General features: G+C 41.2%; 1 protein-coding gene and 1 long non-coding RNA gene across 4 annotated transcripts in view; one reads left to right on the top strand and one right to left on the bottom strand.

The window, feature by feature from the left end:
* The window catches only part of LOC147268038 (potassium voltage-gated channel subfamily B member 1-like), a 46,705-nt gene that overhangs the window by 21,509 nt on the left and 9,219 nt on the right, over nucleotides 1-15,977 (top strand). The window lies entirely within an intron of this gene.
* Nucleotides 4,928-12,088, bottom strand: LOC147268039 (uncharacterized). Of its 2 annotated transcripts, none has more exons than XR_015112099.1 (4): nucleotides 12,005-12,088; nucleotides 11,207-11,385; nucleotides 8,900-9,012; nucleotides 4,928-8,542 (listed from the first exon to the last, which is right to left on the bottom strand). It is a non-coding gene; the product is annotated as an uncharacterized LOC147268039 (long non-coding RNA). The 2 variants fall into 2 exon arrangements; XR_015112098.1 differs by having other exon boundaries at nucleotides 11,870-12,076.

Consider the following 15,977-nt stretch of genomic DNA (forward strand, 5'->3'; position numbering starts at 1 on the left):
GTGTGGTGCTGAGGGTAACAGTTAATGTTGTTTTACGGTTTAAACATAGTTATTTTAAGGCACCCAGGTTGTGCAGCAATCTATTGAGTCCACCAGTCCCCGTTTTGCCTCTGCCTTGGGTTGGCTGTACAGACTCTGGTTGGTCAGGGCATCTACTCAGGGGAAGCCGGGGGGGTCCGATCCAGCACCAGATACACCAGAACAGTAACCAGTACTGCAGTACCTCATTACTACCAGGGCAATATATGCATGATGACCTGCTGACTTCCACAGTAAACACTGGAAAACCACGTCCAGGATTCATGCCTATTAGATAAGCTGCAGTGGCTGCACGCATCTGGGTCATTGCTGCATTCTCATTGTTTATACCAGCTCTGAACGGCTCCATCTCCATAATGAATGTTTAATTGTTGTGTCCCAGGCCTCTAGACTCATAATGAATGTTCATTTTAAAGGTTAGATCTCTCAAATCTGTTGTAAATGTCAAATCTTTCTTTTGTTCACGCAAAATATGTAGTGAAGTGGACTTTTTCAATTCGATGCCTTGCTGCTTTGTTGAGGACAGAACAAGTTGGTGTTTATATATCTGTGTCGTTTTACCATTCCATCAAGGTGATTCAGAAAATAGGCCACTTTTTTATGTCCATGGCCTGAGGGCCCTTTAGTGCCTCTACATCTCAGCTGCATACATTATCCACCGCACTTCAAACATCTTTTTCTCTTCTACATTATGCATCTCCGGCCTCCCTTTACCACTGAGTAAGAGGAGCTTTCTCCCAGTGCCGTGGCCTCAAGAGCAGCACAGCTGGATAGGGAGCTGTTTGGTTGTCTGTCACCTGACGTTGGAGGCAGATAAACACACGGTCAGTAGGAAGGAAGTTCCTTGCTCTGCCCTTCCATTCCAAATTAATCATTTAGGAAGAGACTCTGGTACCCAGCAGGTGTTTCCCCTCTACCGAATAAAAAAATGCATGGTTTTATGTTACAATTCTTTTCTGTGTTAAGTGTGACAGGGTCATATTCTTGTATTTGATCTATCATAAAAATCTGCCTTCAGTATTGAACAAACAGCTTACAGTGCTGTAGGCGCTGCTGAGGAAAAGTCAGATGTGCAACATTTGGACAATTTCAATTTAAGATTTGAACAAAATTAACTCAGAGAATTTAGACTCTGCCTTTAACTGAGTCGTGTCGTTTTGTGCTGTGTCAGCTGGTTGTTTTATTCTCCAAAGGAGATGTGGATGCACAAGTGCTTTTAAAACAAGACCGTGGGCCTTTCTCATCAGAGGACACGGTATTGAAAGGAGCAGTTCATTGCCATCCGGGGTAACAACTAACTATCTGCTAATGATTGCTTTATCAGAGGCACAGAGAGGGCTATGACACATGCACTGGTGGAGACATCAAGTAACCATGAGGGAAAAAGAAAACATACTGCAATAACATCGTTTCTGCCAGGCATCCTGTGACACAGCACTTTCTCTGATTTTGTGTATTTGTTATCGCGGCTACACTGACGAGCGGGCCTGGCAAATTGGGGCCAGTTAAGATCTGATGCATAAGCAGTTTCACAGCCACGCATACTGTAAAGGTAAGAAGTGACGGATGAGAGCTAGTCCGCATCAAAACAACCTCCATCAAGGGACCTCTGCTGCTGTCAGATGAGGATTCTTCAGATGACAGCGTAGTCAGCCACCATGTTAATGGAACAGTTTGACATTTTGAAAAGAAAATTCTTGTTGAGACTGAAATGATACCACTCTCATGTCTGATTTTTTTAAACTAGCAGGAGTTTCCGGCTAATTTGAAGCACAAAGCTAGTTGTAGGATACAAGCAAAGACCACTTTGCTTAACAGATGCTCCTGAGCGCCACCACTAGCATTCATTGCAGCTAAGCTATGGACAGAGGGGTATCTATCTGCTTGTCTGGCAATAGCAACGATTGGCAATATTTGTTTCTGAATTATGTTTAGAACACCTTCTGTATACGTTCATATGTGGCCATGATCAAGCCCCTCCATGTTAAACCATGAACTGAGAACCAGTCTGAGCAGAAGAAACTTGTTTGATTTCCTCGCCTAAGTGTTGCTGTTATATTAGAACAACACTGTGCAACCAATACTGTGTGGAGGCAACAGTGACCCCTAATGCCACAACTGGTAATTCAAGGATGTTGCTGCGGAAGATTCTGTTACATCTGAGTGCTTGCAAGATTAGGACGAAAGGTTTTCAAATAAGATTAAACCATGTGAGACGTAGTGCTTTTAAGTGCGTTAACATTTCTCAGGGGAGATCGCAGCTGCTCAGGTTTCCGAGTGGGAACGAAGGAGAACAACTGTTACGTGATGTCGCTTTTTTGAGTTTTACTTGTACGTTATTCATTCTGCCTGTGTGGGGGTGTAATGTTTTGTTTTAAAAGAAGAACTGTGACTTCTCAAAGGTCACGAGAATTTACACAAATCTGAAATTGATGTTACAGCCAGCAGCCGTGTCAGCTTAGCATAGTTTAGCATAATGACTTAAAACAGAAAACCTAAGGGCATGGGTTTGGTCTTCATCACGATCACAGGTCAGCTAGCACAGCTACTTTTGCCATGCTGGGGCACTAGCAGTTTGTAATTGATATTAAAAATACCTAATCATCCCCCAAAATATTTTCAACTAAAATAAGTAAATAAGCCTGTACTTTTGAATAACCGTATTTTGTCATTCACCGGAACTTGTTCTATACCAATAAAGCTTTTCACAAATATCGTTGTTTCATTTCAATATTTTCTTTTTCAATTCAGGTTATATTTCCAATAGCGTTTAATCTATCGATGCTAAAAATGTCATCGTTCTAGAAGAAATTGCCTATTTCCATACAAAACTAACATCTCTCACTAAAATAAGTGTTAGTTGTATCCACCAAGAAAAAAGTTAAGAACATTTAGCCTGCCGCAAAGTGCATCGTTGCATCTGAAATTCGAAATTGATGCTATTTTCCAAGCTAAAACAGTTGGTGACATTAGTATTAGTATGTCTGAAGTCTAATAAAACTAAGGCGCACGCAAGCACTCGACAAGTGGAAAAGAATAGAACTGCATTTTCACTTTGCCAGGTTTATGTTATTTTGAAAAAAAAAAGTGATGCTCTGGAGGTGAAATGACATCGTGTGCAAAAATATACAATTTTTAACGCAAAAGTATAATGAACAATGATGTAAGTATTGAGCATGAAGAGCATAATATCCACTTCAGACGGGAGGCTTGTCAGTCTGAAGTAGACATCTCTAAACTGCCAAACTATCTGGTGGCTGTACATCAGGTTACACCTGAGAGTCACGTTTACGATCTATCTCAACTGTCATCAGATAGCATTATAGGATTATGAGTGGCGAGCTTGCTTCTCCTGTTTCAGACGTTGTTCGTGGTAAGCAGCACACGTTACTCTCTCCACTCAGTGTTGACACCCAATCTTGTCACAGGAACCTTGTGACGTCTGCTTTTGATGTTAAACGCATACAGGGTCGCCGCACCTCTGAGGCGGGTCACTGGAGACAGGAAATCTAGTGAACTTTAATTAGCCGTCAGCAGACACCAGATCCGGAGAGGCATCATGTCAGCCTCCGTGTTCGCTGCTTGGCACGGGCTGGTATCAAAGATCAGGTCGGGGATGCAGGCATGTGATGAGACTTTAAACTTAGTTGCTAGGTAGATTAGACAGGTAATTAGTGGGGTCTGAAGACAGAAAACAGACATTAATCTTCATCAGGTAAGAATGGTGTTACAAAGTCTAATATTGCACTTACAAAGCTTTCACTGGAAGAGACTCAGTTGTTTGCTTTCCTTGACTCTCAGAAAACCCTCACTGTCAGAGGTCATGACCTTTCCATGTCTGATGTAATCTGTCACTTCCTGGTCATAATGGCTAGCAACCACAGTTTCTCTTCAGGTCGCCGTGCTGTCTGCTGATGTGGCTGCAACTGCAATAAAGCTGCACTTGACTTGGCGTTTTAATTACACCATCAAAACCCAGTTCTTTTTCCACTGGTACTTATCCCCCTGTGCAGTGAACACAACCACACCCATAATAGCAGATGAAAAAGGAAAACAATGATTTTTGTAGTGCTGCCAAATTGTCCATTTTCAAAGAGTTGCTGGTGATTCAGCGTGATCGTTTCTCTTTTTTTTTTTTCCTGTAAGCATGCCAACACTGCTGCCAGTTTCACACTGAGTAAAGGCTATAGCAACAAGAGACAGCTGGAGCTGAAAAAAAAAAAAAAAAAGCTTGAAAACAAAGCCAGATTTTTAGTACTTGTCATTTTTAGCTGGGTGTGATGTGTTTTCACTGAATGGGAAAGTGAGTACACTGCAAGTCTTACTGTTGTGCTGTGTTCAAGACCAGCACAAACACGCCTACTGCATCAGGATCGTACAACTCAGGATCGCGCATACTTTTCCATTAGTAAGCCTCAGCTATACAGGGTGCGTGGGTTTTTATTTTATTTTTTTCAGCAAACTGCAGAAAAGCCTCCCCAACCTACTGAGGGTTCACACAGCAGGCGCAGGGAGGCAGACGGGCTCGTGCTGTGAGGAGAGCCTGACTGGCTCAGACGCTGATCAGGAGAGGATCAGCTCATCTGAACCCACATAGAAAAACTAATTAGGATGCATAAAATTTGTGTTTAACACACTTTTCTCCTACCGATTCATTTGTCCCTTATAAAACCCATCACTGAGAGCGTATTTCTGCTCGACCAAACCCGTATGAATCTGCCCTAAAAAAACTGAATTGGCTCTTCAACAGCCCATGCTACACCCCTCCTCCAAGTCTGCAGAGAATTACCTCATTATTTAATACAGCAAACATCATCTCACTTCAGTTTTCATGATCAAATTTCCAAATCTTTACCACCACATTGAGAACTTGTTTCTGTATCCTCACTTTATTCAAAACTTCTGATTTTATACTGAAATTTGGTAAAAAACAAACAAAACTGATATGCGTTTATCTGATCGAATGTCACTTATCCAAAATCACACATCTATATTTGTTAAATGTGTCTACAACTACTACAACAACTACTTCTATTACTACTACTGAAAACAAAATAAGCAGAAATTACTTCTTAAAATAATCGCCGAAGTCATTTTTTCAGATTTTTCAGGAAACACAAAAAAGTGAACCATTGGTTGAATATATGATACTTACTAACAGTGTTAATCAAAACCGGTATAACAACAGATGCATTTTGACATACAAACAACAAGGTCAGTCAAACATGCAACATGAGAGAATTAAATGACTTAGGCAAATTTTCGAACATGCCTTTGTGACTCAGGCAAAACCTTCTACTCTGTCAGGTATAAAGCCTAACGAACAAACTAACTAAACATAATGCTGAGGAGACGTGCATTTCTTCACTTCTCCTTCCAGCTCTTCTTTGCTGGGTTCTTGACTGATGCCTATTAGTGTGGCAAATTGTCAAAGAAGTGATGACACTCAACAGGTATGATGGGTTTCATTGACTGGAGGTCCTGGAACTTTCTCTCCTTGATTGGCAGTGCACATGGAAACAATCGTATCCATGCCATTGGCCCATTTGGCACCTGTACTCTTTGTGGCAGTTCTTCCCACACAGAGGCTTCTGAGAAGGACAGTTTGAAATGGACCTTGCCGTCACTGCTAAACTGAAGAGCCCGCAAGTCATGCAGTCGGGTCTCCAGCTTTTTTGCCTGGTCTGATGCTACAGAAGTAAGATCCATTCAGTTTCAGGAACTCATTGTGCTTGAGCACTTTCACCTGGTCATAATAAAAAAAATACTGGACTCCCAACAGCCCTCACTCCAGCAGTTGCAGCTGCCTGTTGATATTCACGATGTAGTTGGGAGACGGTTGTGCCTGGGTAAAGGAACTTCTTTTCTTTGTAGGTAGCGGTGCTTCTGCAGTAGTGTGAATCAACACTGGGCAGGGCCCTCAACCAGTTCTTAATAAAATCCTTGACATCAGGTTCAACCTTGGTCTGCTTGCCACTCTTAGGTCCAGATTTAGACGACGTCACTGCTTGTTTTTCAGGGTCGATGAGGTCATTCAGCCATTTTGTAATGGTTCTTTCAGGGAGACCAAGTGTAGAAGAAAAAAGTGCCATGCACACTTAAACACTTGTTCCATCTTCAAGCTTCAGTTGGTAGGACAATGATGAATTGCGTCAGGATCCCTCAGCAACCTTTTTTTGCTTTATGTTAACCTTAGTGACCAAAGTGGTGGCGTATAACAGACGTTCTTCCCAGGTGTTCATTGCCCAAATCTTGTCAAATACCCACTGCCGCTGCTCTTCTGTAAGAACTTAGCAGTCTCGAGTTGAGACTCACAGACAGAACTTGGACTTGCAGGGAGGACCCATAGACTTTGTACTTATTTCTTTACCACCTTTGCTCTTGTAAGACATTCCTTTGAGACGTGTTTGCTTGGATTCATTTTGCTTCCATGTTCTTGGACTAAGGCGCTTATTTCTTTTCTTTTCTTTTTGCCTGCATTGTTTAAAACATCCTCATCGTCATGCTGCTGTTCTTAAGTTGCTGCCACCATAGTTAGGTTGTCTTCATTTTCAGGGGCAGAGGACTCATCACAGGTTGGGGTATAGTCCGGATCTTGAATGACATCATCCCCATCATTTGATATCTCCTCTTCATGGTGTGGATGTGTCTGCTTGTCATATTTAACATCTATGGGAGCTGATGCTGCATCATTATCAACAGGCTGCATCATCTCTTTAATGACAGTCTCATTGTCATCCTCAGTAGATGAAGACAGACTGGTGTCATCATAGTCAAGTGCATCTCCTACCAAAATGGAAAAAATAAATAAATTTAAACCCTTCAAAAATGTGTGATCATTCTGAGAAACATGAATTGCCTTGTGGTCAATCGTATTAAGCTACATCTAGGATTCCCAAAAATGCTTTGCAAGTTGCATACTATAGTACCAGTCAAATCATGTTATGATTACTCATATTATGTTTAACGGAAATCTTCATTGGTTAAAAGCACAAAAGTAAAGAGGGTCCTTTGTGAGTTTTTCTAGATTGTAGATAACCAACTGCCCTAGAAAAACATCTTGCCTAGTTAAATTCCTTAACTGAAATTTTAACTAAAAAGACTGATTAAAAGATGACATATTATTCAATATTTATAGCCTAGCGTATATTATAGTAAACATCTTCACCTACCAATATCAGAGGAGCCCTGAATCATGGAAATAATGTCAGCAACTGGGTAGAAGTTTCAGCTTCTTGAATCAGCTGCCATCTTGAAACACTTGTAAAATTGCCCAAGTCACATTGTCTTTTGACGTAGGCAAAAATAAAACTGCCTAAGTCACACTCTTGACACAGGCAATTATACTGAAGGGGTAGAATGGCATGATCTGTTTAACTGAGGATGTAGGCAATTTTACCAGAGGTGGCCCGCATCATGAGGAGATGATTTAGGCAAAAAAAATCATTTTTGGAAAAAAATGACTTAGGCAATTATTTTAAGAGGGCGACGATATTTAACTTACATAGATAATGTAAGAAAACATAATTACATGTTTAACCGTAAAAATGTATTTTCACCACATCAATAAACAACAAAGAATACATTATCAACGCATGCACACAGTGATAATGGTGATTGTGGTTTCTAGGGATTAGCAACATCCATTTTGTAATCAATGGTCTCAACTTGTCAAAGTGATATGGCTCTATAAGCCTCCTTTGCACAGTATAGGAACTCTCACCCAGTGTTTTATCACTCTGCCTTCCAGTATGAGCATAAACTGATTAATATTCCTGGTGAAAACAGGAAGGAGAAGGAGGCAGCAGCCCAGTATTAGCAAACAAGTGATAAGTTTTGGAGAATGTAAGGAGCAGCATTTCATTTTTATGTATGAAAATTCACAGGACTGACAAAAACTGGACAATTAAACAGGAAATTAGTGATTCACGTGTAACAGCATGTAGGTACATCTGATAACACCGGTGCGCCAGCTGTTCCAGAGTCAAGGTCTTCTGTCCCAGGTAAAGGGCAAGTGTTTTAGTGGGGGGTGTCAGGGCGAGGTTTAGTGCGTCTCACTTTGTCACACTCTAATTTTAGTTGCATTTTTCAATATCACCTCTGTTCCTTTCACTCGCTCACCTTCTCAGTCTCACATCCCAAAATATACAACCATGCCTGTCTCTATGGAAACCTGATGGCAACCAGTGATGTGTTTGAGTGCAGGAACCTAAAAACCTGCACCCACTGACACACACACACAGTCACTGAACTGCCATCCTGTTCCATTAACTGTTTGTTTTGGATGCAAAAGGGATCAGACAGAACTAGAAAAATCTTACGTGCATCTCTACTGGTCCTGACATCAAACACATCCTGGCTGTGTGCGCGCCCCATCATTTTAGCACCACCTTCACACCTCTGAAAGGAAACATCCTGTGCAGTGCTGTAAACTCTGTAATCCATCTACTTGTCTCCTCTGCAGCACACAAGGTCTGTGGCGTAGTGGGCTTCCTGCCTAAAGCTGGGATGGAAAAGGTTGTCAGGCAAGGTGAAATCAGGCAGATGTGGAGGCCACATCTGTGCAGGTCACAGAAGGTCAATTTGGGAGATGTTTAATGTCATTGCCCATCTTGCTAGATGGAAAAGTTAAACTTGCTAGACACTGTGGACTTTCAAACCAACTCAGTTTTGCTTCTCTTCATCTTTCCACCTAAATTTAATCCTTTTACATTTCCTGGATTTATACTAAATAAATTCTAACTCAAATATTGTTTCAAAAATCAAGGAAAATCTAAGGAATAACCAATACTTTCAAATAAAAGTCAACCAAAGTATTAAAATATCTACGAAGGAAACAAAGTTTGTATACAAGACCCACGAGTGAATGATTCCGACCTCCCACGGGTCTCTGGTGCTTCTTTGCGCATCATCCTGCAGCACGCTTCCTCCACAGGAAGTGGACATTTCTCCAGCCATTCCCTCGAGTCAGACCTGAAAATATTCTTCTGGTAACTATTGAGACTTGTTAGCTATAATCCTTTAGAGTGCGCCAGCTGTTGGTTTTTATTTCATACTTAGCAGCTATTTGTGCAAATTTTTATTCATTACTGTGTTGATTCCAGTTTCTTTCAAATAAATAATGACCACAATCAAATCACCAGGAACCTAAATGAAGTAGTTTTTGAAATGTTTCATACAATCTATTACCTGAATAGTATCTTAAACTGCATGATCTGTATTTTATAAACAGATTTTCTTTAATGACCGGCTACCTGAGTGACAAGCACAGGTTCTGTACAGCGAAGCATAACGACTATTTTGTATATTTGATGTTTTCTGGTGTTTTGTATTGTTCTTTTATTGATCATGACCTCTGTAATGACCTGCTGGTGACCGCAGTTCAAAATCAGCCTTCTGGCTAAATGTGGCATATTTGTATGAATGCATAAAAGATTTAATAACATGGACTCTCTCTTTAAATTGATATAATATTCAAAACACTAGAATTGACATAAGCAGTCGCACATTTTCACAAAAAACATTTAAGGCGGGTGCTTAACCAGATGATGGTAGAATACCTGAGTGGATTATGCTCGAGCAATCAGCCAGTAGGATTCATCACCTGGAGACTATGAAAATCCGTACAGAGCGACATGACAACAGACATTTAACTAAGAGAAAGACAAACTGCTGTTCTTAAACCTTTCCCCAGTTAATATATATTTTAATATGCACATGAGAAAGTATATAAGGTGAATATACGTCTGTTATTTTGTTGCTAATGATGTTTATCACCTTTTACATTAGGATATCTAACCAGCTTCATAGCCTAAGAGTAGGTTTGATCCATTAATGCAGGCAGGTTTCCATTTTCAAATGATTTGACCTGGCAAAGATGGTCTTCATTAAACTCTTGAGGGGAGGAAAAAGTACACAGGAATCATCTCTTTTTTTCATGACACAGTTTTTTCATAACCGTGCAACATAAATATAACCACAACATCTCTGGAGGCCTGCAGCTAGAAGGGCCAACCAATAAAAACACCCATTGAAATCATCTTTTAATATTATTACCTGTCACCAAAGTATGATTCCAATGTGGCCTACTTTCCAGGTCACTCAGTTCTAAACAAACACACACCTGGATAAACAATTTCCTCCAGTCTGAGAGTTTACGCAGATCTACACCCCACTGCTTTTAGAAAATTAGTGAGCATTTTTTTATGTAAATAAGGAACGGGCTAGAGGCTGAATCACACAAATAAGGGCTGAGCAATTTCATCAATTCTGTGATATATATCGATATTTTGTTTCCCCAGAGAGAACCGATACATTCAGGCCCCATTCAAATCCCCCGTGTCCCGCACTTTGCAGGAAGATCAATTAGGTCTACCGACTGCTAGTGTCGCTGTAGAGCATTTCTAGTTACCCAGACGCCGACGCCTTTCTCATCCGGTTAGAGCTGAGATTCAGAGGGATGGTACTAATGTCTATGCCAGGGGTGGGCAATCATGTGCCATGGAGGGCCGTGTGTATGCAGGTTTTCCTTCCAACCAAACACTTTAACAGGTGATTCCACTGATTAACACACCTTCAGCCACAGAAGAGTGTTAATCAGTGGAATCACCTGTTAAAGTGTTTGGTGGGAAGGAAAACCTGCGTATACACGGCCCTCCATGGCACATGATTGCCCACCCCTGGTCTATGCTAATCACTCCCACTAGGGCACTCTGGAGAACAACGTTTCATCTTTTATTCTTTGCTCGTCAAGGCAAAAAAAATCGACAGTGACCCCTGGTGGGATCCCAGTGGTAACTACAACAAACTGAAAAATCACAGTACCGAAGCAGTCATACACAAAACATGTCCTACCTCAACATAGACTTTTAAATAACAGCTAATATACGTATATTTATAGATAATAATGTATAATACTAACAATAGTAATACCGCTAATATATGCGTATTTATTCTTCTTCACCTGCCTGTCCATTGAATGTCGGCCACTTGGTCTTCCTTACCTTCTCCATCTCAGTAGCTCTGTGCAGCAGGCCGTTTCCTCAGCTTACAGAAAACATGTCCTACCTCAACATAGACGTTTACATAACAGCCAATATACGTCTATTTATAGATTTAATGTATACTAATAATAATAATACTCATAATAATGACCGCTCTTCCTTACCTTCTCCATCTTCGTAGCTCCATGTAGCGGGACGTTTCCTCAGCTCACCGATGTTAGCTTGCTACTTTAGCGCGTTCTGGGAGCTGCCGCAGTTCCCTCTGGCATTCCACATGTACTCCTTGCACATTCTCTTATCCGTCGTAGCCTGGGCTCATAACCTGCTGGAAGGCTCTATTCTCCTGTAGCGGAGATGCATAACTCTCGTTTGACCAGAGTCACACTTATCGCTCCAACTGGAGCTCTCTGACGAACAGCCGTCTATTATTCTTCGCTCGTCAAGGCAAAAGACAAACTCGACAGTGACCCCTGGTGGGACACAAGTGGAAACTACAGCAAACTGAAAATCACAGTACAGAACAGGGGTAGGCAGCCATGTGCCATGAAGAGCTGTGTGTATGCAGGTTTTCCTTCCAACCAAACACCTTAACAGGTGATTCCACTGATTAACACGCTTCTGTGGCTGAAGGTGTGTTAAGCAGTGGTATAGAAGCACAGTCATATACATAACATGTCCTACGTTTAAATAATCGCTAATAGACTTCTATTTATCGACGTCTATTCACAAACAATTTATAATAATCATTTAAATAACCGCTAATATACATCTATTTATTATTCTTCATCTGCCTGTCCATTGAATGGGGGTCACTTGCTCTTCCTTACGTTCTCCATCTCAGTAGCTCTGTGTAGCGGGCCGTTTCCTCGGCTCACCGATGTTAGCCTGCTACTTTAGCTCGTTGTGGTAACTGCCGCAGTTCCCGCTTGCATTCCACATGTACTCCTCGCAAACTCTCTTACCCTTCATAGCCTGAGCCCTGAACCTGCCAGTTCTCCTGCGGCAGGGCTGGATAACTCCTTTGACAAGAGTCGTACTAATCACTCCCACTCGAGCTCTCTGGAGTACAATGTCCGTCTTTTATTCTTCGCTCATCAAGGCAAAAGACAAACTCGACAGTGACCCCTGGTGGGATACCAGTGGTAACTACAACAAACTGAACTGTACAGAAGCACAGTCATAAACCTAACATGTCCTACCTCAACATAGACGTTTAAATAACCGCTAATATACGTCTATTTATAGACGTGTGATATACATCTATTCGTAGACGTATATTTGCGTAGTTTGTATTTCTTTACTTTTAATATTTTCGGGGGTTTACATCTCAACCGCTAAGCTACCATCACCGTCTCTTATCTCTGCCACACTATTGTTTGCGAGCTAACCTGCACGGTGCTACAGCGCGTATGGGTAGGGCATACGCCATCACTGTCAGTGCTGTGATTGACTGCGTAGCGCAAGTGAACAGTATCGTATCATTGGCTGGACACCTGTAACTCACAAAGTAGATTTTCTTGTGCACTGAGAACGTGCAAGCAGTGCGTGATTGCGCAAGCATGCAGTTTAGAGGGAGCATTGGTGGCCAGTGCCTGCATGCTTAAACGCAGACGTGTGGGAGCGTTTTGGGTTCAAAAACAAAAAGGACAGCGCCGATTTAGACAAAAATATGGCAGTTTGCAAAGTATGTCACACAAACGTTAAGTACTCTGGAAATACCACCAACCTGCGAGCCCACCTAAAACGTCATCATCCGGACAAAGAAATGCTACAATTCTACAATTCTACAATTTCATTTAGTAGACGCTTTTGTCCAAAGCGACTTACAACACAAGCAAGAATTCAGACTGAAGGAAAAACCCATAGTAAGCGCAAAAGTGCTTCAGTTGTGATTTGGTCACAGGTATTGCCATCTAGTGGCAGAAAAAGTGTCGCCCCCCCCCCCCCCCCCAAAAAAGTGTCGCCCCCCCACTCAAATGCTAACTGAGACTGCGCCCAGGAAGCTGCCGCGCAACCTGAAGCAAACCACACTGGACAGTGACGGCTGTGGTTGCCTCGAGTTCCCATCTTCTTTACTGAGGTCGCAGAAAATTACGAAGTCCATTGCCTACTTTATTTGTCAGGATTTGAGACCTTATTGGGTGGTGGAAAACACAGGTTCTAGGCGCATGGTGAATGGATGGAGCCCCTCTATGATACAGTCACCTGCGAATTGAGTTATTGGCTGCCATGGTTTATTTTTAGTTAACCTGGTGACTAGACTGGCTAGTGGCTACCTCATATGTTCAGTATCAAGCTAAAAAAGCTGCCAAAACAGGCCACTTGCTGCCCTTAAACTCTCCATTGCTCACTTTCCTTTTCAAAAGCTTGCAAGCTACAATTTGCACTCAGTTTCAAAAAATGAAACTAATTTTCTCACCACATCTTTGATTCATTTTGTCCAGCATTTGTAGGCTGCCAGTCAGAGCCATATATTGTCTAATTGATGCTTTCAGTTCAATTAATTCAATCCAAGTCAATGGAACACTCACAAGATGTCACCAAAGTCACTTTGTCCCTTTAAAATCTTTCATAAAAGGATGCAAGTGAATCGAATTGTATCGTGTGCTGAATATCGTGTATCGTATCGTATTGTATCATATTGTACCGTATCGCATCGTATCGTATCGTATCGCAAGATTAGTGTATCACTACAGCCCTACAAATAATGTTAGATGTCGGATAACTTTGAGAGGTGAAGTAATATATTTAGTACTTTTATAGGACCTGCTCATAAGTTTACATACCCTGGCAGAATTTATGATTTCTTGGCCATTTTTGAGAGAATATGAATGATAACCAAAAATGAAACATTTCTTTCAATCTTGGTTTGTGGTTGGGTGAAGCCATTTAGTATCAAACAACTTTGTTTACTCCTTTTAAATCATAACAACGACAGAAACTACCAAGATGACCCTGATCAAAAGTTTCCATACCTCAGTTCTTAATACTGTGTATTGCCCCCTCTAACATCAATGACAGCTTCAAGTCTTTAATGGTAGTTGTGGATGAGGATCTTTATTTTCTCAGATAGTAAAACTGCCCATTCTTTTTGGCAAAAAGCCTCCAGTTCTTTTCAGTTGTTGGGCTGTCTTGCATGAACTGCACAATTGAGATCTCCCCAGAGTGGCTCAATGATATTGAGGTCAGGAGACTGAGATGGCCACTCCAGAACCTGTACTTTATTCTGGTGTAGTGACAGGTCGACTTAGCCTTGTGTTTCGAATGGTTGTCATGTTGGAACATCTAGCGTCGCCTGATAGGTTTAAAGTTACATAAACTTATGAGCAAAACTGTATTTCACATCATAGAATGTTTCAAACATATTTCCACTGGGCACTTGAAACCATAAGAGAAGGCAGGAATCTATGTTAGGGGGTTAACTGTCATTAGTTTATGTATGTGGGAGACCAGCCCAGGTGGTTGTATTGCATCTCAAGTGGAACCTTCCAAGAAGGCGATTGTAACCTGAGGGAGGATGTTATTTTAATCTTTGGTTACTGGGCGTTTGATTCCATCCATCGCTTCTAGTGAACACTACAGATGCTGAACAGCGGAACTGTAACTACATGGAATACCAGGCAAGAAGGAAGTCAGCTAAGTCAACAGTCACTGGAAACTCAAAGAAGTTGCACATTAGGAGGAGTAGCAATACCACGGTTCACACACCATGCTCACTAAAGTGAGTCACTACATGTGACAGAATCACTCCATTCATTGAATTCATGTAGAGAAAAGTTCAGATCCAGTCATGATGAAGAGGCATGATTCATTGTTTCACAAAGCACAAAGGGGAAACCCTAAATAATGCAAAAAGATTTCATAATGTCATCTCATAATCACCTAGAGATCAGTGGGTGGAAGGTAAGGCTTTCAGTCCGTGGCTTTGGTGACAACAACAAAAATCATCATCATCATCATCATCATCATCATCATCATCATCATCATCATCATCATCATCATCATCATCGTCATCATCATCATTTGCAATCTCCTTATCACTAGCTCAGCAGCAATCTGCTTGTTTTCAAACTCTGTCCATCAGACCACCAGGTCAAACTTTCAACTACAGAACTACATATGTGTGTGTGTGTGTGTGTGTGTGTGTGTGTGTGTGTGTGTGTGTGTGTGTGTGTGTGTGTGTGTATATATATATATATATATATATATATATATATATAAACAACCTCCCAAAATATGTCAGCTGCATTTTGTGATATGCACTACAGTGAACGTGAACATTGCTTCTACATGAAAAAACAGGGAAAAAACATTATGTCTTTATCGTATCAGAAATATTTGATTGAATAATTCATAAGGTTAATATCAGCTGTTCATAATCCATCCATTTTCTACCACTTATCCTGTTAACAGTTGCACAGAGGGGTGTGGGGTGGAGCCTATCCTATCCCTGCTAACCACTGGACCACCATGCCGCTCCCTGTTCACAATCCCTCCCTTGAATTCTGAGAGTAGGAATGGTATAGTGGATGTTGACACTGTAAATGTAACAACAGCTAGCAAAAAAAAAAAAAATCCCACTCATGTAAAATGGAAAGGATTGATGGTGGTTTTGTACTACTCTTGTACCACCATCAATCTCAGCTGACAGCAGCATGTCTCCATCAGGTTGGAGCCAAACAGAATTTTTCCCAACCACCTTTCAGACATTGGAAGGGTCATTCAAGTGTTTTTAGCACTCTTCTGTTACAAGTGAAATGAATAATTGATCATTCCTTTGCAAGGAAACCTGATAACAGCTTTTGACAAAGATTTTGAATTCTCTTAAAAGTTTTTCTTCCCCCATTTTTGGGAAACCAGCTGATATTCCTCATCCTGTTGGGAAGCTCCTTCCTGCCAGGCATTTATAGAGCCTCTCCTTCCTTGTCCTTCCCT

This window comes from Aulostomus chinensis, chromosome 3 (assembly GCF_037954235.1).
Source record: "Aulostomus chinensis isolate RoL2024-O1b breed Wild chromosome 3, RoL_Achi_v1.0, whole genome shotgun sequence".
Lineage (NCBI taxonomy): Eukaryota > Metazoa > Chordata > Actinopteri > Syngnathiformes > Aulostomidae > Aulostomus > Aulostomus chinensis.